Source organism: Chenopodium album, chromosome 16, assembly GCF_948465745.1.
Source record: "Chenopodium album chromosome 16, dcCheAlbu1.1, whole genome shotgun sequence".
NCBI lineage: Eukaryota > Viridiplantae > Streptophyta > Magnoliopsida > Caryophyllales > Amaranthaceae > Chenopodium > Chenopodium album.
In genome coordinates this window covers 23,374,527-23,379,040 of record NC_137849.1, presented here as the reverse complement: position 1 = coordinate 23,379,040, position 4,514 = coordinate 23,374,527, and the positions used below count along the sequence as shown (strand labels likewise).

The window sequence follows — 4,514 nt, the reverse complement described above, 5'->3', positions numbered from 1 at the left end:
TTATGGTTTCCATTACCTTGGTTATGATTTACATAACCTTGGTTTTGATTACCATAATTATGATTTTGATTACCATAGTTTTGGCTTTGATTTTGGCTACTATAACCTTGGTTATGGTTACCACGAGAACCTTGATTCCCTTGGTTCCTATAACCACCATTATGATTATAGTTGTCAAAATTGCCTTGGTTTTGGTAATTCCTATTCCATTGGCCTTTTTGATTATCAAACCTTTGAACATTGTTGTTTGACACAAAATTAACATGTTCACACTCATTGTTGTCAAATTCATCAACACATTCATTAGGACAAACACTAGAGTCATGATCATACGATCCACATGCATCACAAAACAAGCAACCCAAAGGCATATTATGTGAAGAGGGAGGGGGTTGAGAGTTAGAAGGAGTACCTCTCCCCTTAAATTGGGAGGGAAGATTAGAAGCTTGAGAAGAGGTAGAAGTGCTCTCCAACTTAGCTTTGATTGCGGTGACTTCCTTTCCTAAGTTTGTCATTTGGGAGGAAAGGTTGTTGATTGCATTGAGATGGTCCACCGAATACAATGAAGATTGCTTGCTTGAAGAGTCTCTCTCCCCATCTTGCCAATCCCTATAATATGTCACCACGTCCTCAATGATGTCCACAACTTCTTCTTCGGTTTTGTTCATGATAGGGCCCCCGGCCCCTCCATCAAGGCATGACTTGCCTTGGGGACCTTAAACCGCCATAGAAGATTTGGATCACTTGGTATGTGGGGATTCCGTGGTGAGGGCACTCCCTTTGATACTCTTTGAATCTCTCCCATGCTTCATAAAGGCTTTCACTCGGCCTTTGCTTGAACCCTTGAATCAAGGCTCTTGCCTCCGCCGTCTTCTTTTGGGGATAGAAACGGGACAAGAAAGCCTTTGTAACATCATCCCAAGTTCTCAAGGAGTTGGGCTTCACTTCCTTGTCTAGCCACTCCAAAGATCTTCCTAATAGAGAGAAAGGGAACAACTTGAGACAGATGAATTCTTGAGAGACCCCATTGACTTTGATAGTGTTGCAATATTTTTCAAATTCTTTCAAATGGTTCAATGGGCTCTCATTTTTAGCCCCACTATATTGCCTTCTCTCAATCAAGGTGATCATTGCCGGCCGGATTTCGAAGTCATTTGCCGGGGTAGTAGGTGGAGCTATTCCACTCTCAAACCTATATGCCCCGGGCACTCCAAGCTCCTTCAAGGCTATTCTAGGATTTTCACCCATTCCTTGTTCTTCTTGAATTTCTTCTTCACTTGAAGAGCTATAAGCCAAGGATCTATTATCCACTCTTCTTCTTGAAAGAGTCCTCTCAATTTCCGGATCAAGGGGAACAAGGGAACGATCACGGGTTCTATGCATGCAAAACTCACACAAAAATGTTAGTAGCACGGCTACAAGTGTAGCCTAGATAAACAAAATCTTTTTGTATTTTATCAAAATGAAATAGACTCAAAAACAACATACACTCAAGCACCATTCCCCGGCAACGGCGCCATTTTGATGGGACGGAGAACGGTAGGTCGTTGGTCTACCACCCCACCCTATCAAACAAAATTTGTAGCTTAACTAACCCCTATTTAGCGTAGTGGCAAGTCAAGGTCGAACCCAAGGGAATGGATATCAAGTGCACGAAGTCTAGATCAAGCTATTTCGGAATCAAGAAGGGGTTTGAGGTAGAACTAAGGCTAACTAGGTATGCAAACTTGTATTGAATCAATCTAAGACACTAGGGCAATGGATCCACATACAATCATAATGGAAACGGTAATTTGGGAGGTCAAACCGACTAAGTCAAGCGATATGAAGGAAAATCATCATGTATCCAAAAGAGCATACTAAGGTGGTTCACCTAGAGGTCTAACTAGCGTCAACTACGCTAAACACTACCTAGGGAACGTCACAAAGCACCTCAATCGTGAAATTGCAAGTCTACTAATCAATGGTCCGTATCATAGCAAGCTTACAATGCAATCTAGTGTATTAATCAAAGATGGCCAAACCTCAATTAATCACACACATGCACATGAAAAATCAACCAAGTTTAATCATATCATCAACTCCATCAATTATCCCCAAATTACACTATTCCATCACTCATACATGCTTCACCATCTCCCTAGCTAGGAAACTACTCACTAGCCATAGAAATGGAGATCAAAACTACAACAATCATCAATTCCATCATCAACATACTTGAATTCAAAGATTAAACCAACAATCAATCAAAATCAATCAAAATTCAATCAAAATCCAAATAAATCATCAACAATATGAAAAACTAATGAAATCAACTAAAATCAAACTTGTATTGAAATCAAGAAGAAGATCCTTACAAAACTTTAATCCAAAGATCAAATACAATGAGGAATCCTTGAGCAATCACCAAAAATCATGAGCTTCTCTCTCTAGTTCTTGAGTTTCTCTCTCTAAAATTCTCCCCAAAAACTAACTATCAAATTCCATCTAAAACTAAAAACTTCCTCTCTCAAAAATAGGTAGAAATAACTATATATACAAAGGAGAGGTCGGCAATGACGCCCAAAAATAGACCCTCGTAAGTGCGGGCGCTCGAAGGAGTGTACCCAGGAATGTGCGCCCGCACAAACCTGATGTGCGGCCGCACACGACAGATGTGCGGCCGCACACTCCTTGAGTGCGCCCGCACATAGCTGCAGCTTCCTCCTTTCTTCCTTGCCCTTGCTCACGAGGTGCACGCATCCTAGATGATGATGATGGAGGACAAGGTAGGCAGCAACTTCCTTGAATTTCTTGAAGGAAATGAGCCATGAGGAAGGCATAAACAAGACTTTGAAGCATGCTCCTTGAACCTCTCATTGACTTGAAACTTCTTGCACAAGCTTTAGGCATGAAAATCAATGGAAAACTATAGAAAGGAAGCCCGGGAATTCTTGGACAATCAATTACCCCCTACAAGCAAAAGATAAAAAGCAAGTAAAAGAGAAAAATAACAAGTAAACTAGAAAAAGACATGAAAAAGAGAAACTAACTACAAAAAGCATAAAATGAAGAAAACAAGAATAAAACTAAGGAAAACTAAAGAAAAGAGAGATAAAATGAAATAAAAATCATCCAAAAAGGAACCAAATGAGTGCCAAAAATGTCACACATCACATAGATATGCCCAACTTGAATAGGAACATCCTCAAGCTCACCATAAGGAAGTTTGACCGAGCGGTCGGCCAATTGAATTGTTTTTCTTGTGGGTATCATTTTAATATTGAGTTTTTATGCAATGGAGAGGGTAATTAAGTTAACACTCGCTCCTAAATCCGCCAAGGCACCCCTAGGTTCCATGTTTCCGATTTTAACCGATAAAGTAAAGCAACCTGGGTCTTTATCAATTGTCTACCCGCTTTAGCATCCAAGTTAGCTCTAGACATAGGTTCCAACCCATCATAGAAGAATTGCATGAGCAAACTTTGATTGTATTCATGATGAGGATATGCTTGTACCAACTCCTTGAACCTTTCCCAAGCTTCACTAAGACTCTCATCCGCTTCTTGTTCAAAAGATGCAATCTTCCTTCTCATTTCGGCTGTCTTTTCCTCAGAAACAAACCTCTTCAAGAATGCCTTGACTATCTCCCTCCATATTGTGAGAGAATTTGGCTTGACTTGCTTGAGCCACTTCTTTGCGCTTCCTAAAAGAGATTGTCGAAATAGATGCATTTGGATGTACTCTTGAGAAACTTGATTTGTTTGAATCATGGCACATAGCTCAAGGAATCTATTAAGATGCTCAATGGGATCTTCACTTGGAGAACACGAAAATTGTTCCGCTTGTACCATTCTTGTGTATTGGGGGTGAATGGTAAAGTTGGTTTCCGTGACGGGTAGCAAAATCCCTCCCGTGAGCTGATAATCCTTTGGATTCCCAAACTCACGAAACAAAACATCATCCTCTTGACCCAACATTGCTTCACTTTGAGAACTTGAAGACAAAGAATCACTTTCACTCTCAACAATAACACCAAGACCTCTCCCCTCTTCTTGATAAAGCCTACGGGCTTGTCTCAAAGTAAGGTCGATCTCGTGGTCAATGAAATGAGTGGGTGGTCCTTGAGACCTCCTAAGCATCCACTAAAGCTAAGACTAGCAAGAGAATAAATGAACAAAAGCAAAAGCAACGAATCCAATAATAACACAATAAAAGTGCAAAACTAGCCGTTTCCCGGCAACGGCGCCAAAATTTGATAGGGAAATAAGTCGTTTACAACCTCCTCTTAATCAAATTATATTTATAACTCTTCACTACCCTAATACAAGTATAGGGGCAAGCAAATGATCGATCAACGAGGAAAAGGGGTTTTGCTCAATCAAGGTGAATAATGAATCTATTGAAAAGGGGTATTTTGAATGCTTTTTGTGTTTTTCAATAGTCATATTACTACAACGAAGGAATGAAAACAAGCAAAATAAGAAATCAAAAGCTAGAAGAAATAGAATAAGAGAAACAACGCTAGGGGGTAC

General features: G+C 40.1%; 1 non-coding gene and 1 pseudogene across 1 annotated transcript; both read left to right on the top strand.

Annotated features, from left to right (window-relative positions):
• The first annotated feature begins 757 nt into the window (after positions 1-757).
• On the top strand, positions 758-856 carry LOC145587046 (small nucleolar RNA R71; annotated as a pseudogene).
• A 2,615-nt stretch (positions 857-3,471) lies between these two features.
• LOC145587207 (small nucleolar RNA R71) lies at positions 3,472-3,578 on the top strand. Its single transcript, XR_014101230.1, has one exon. It is a non-coding gene; the product is annotated as a small nucleolar RNA R71 (small nucleolar RNA).
• The last annotated feature ends 936 nt before the right edge of the window (positions 3,579-4,514 follow it).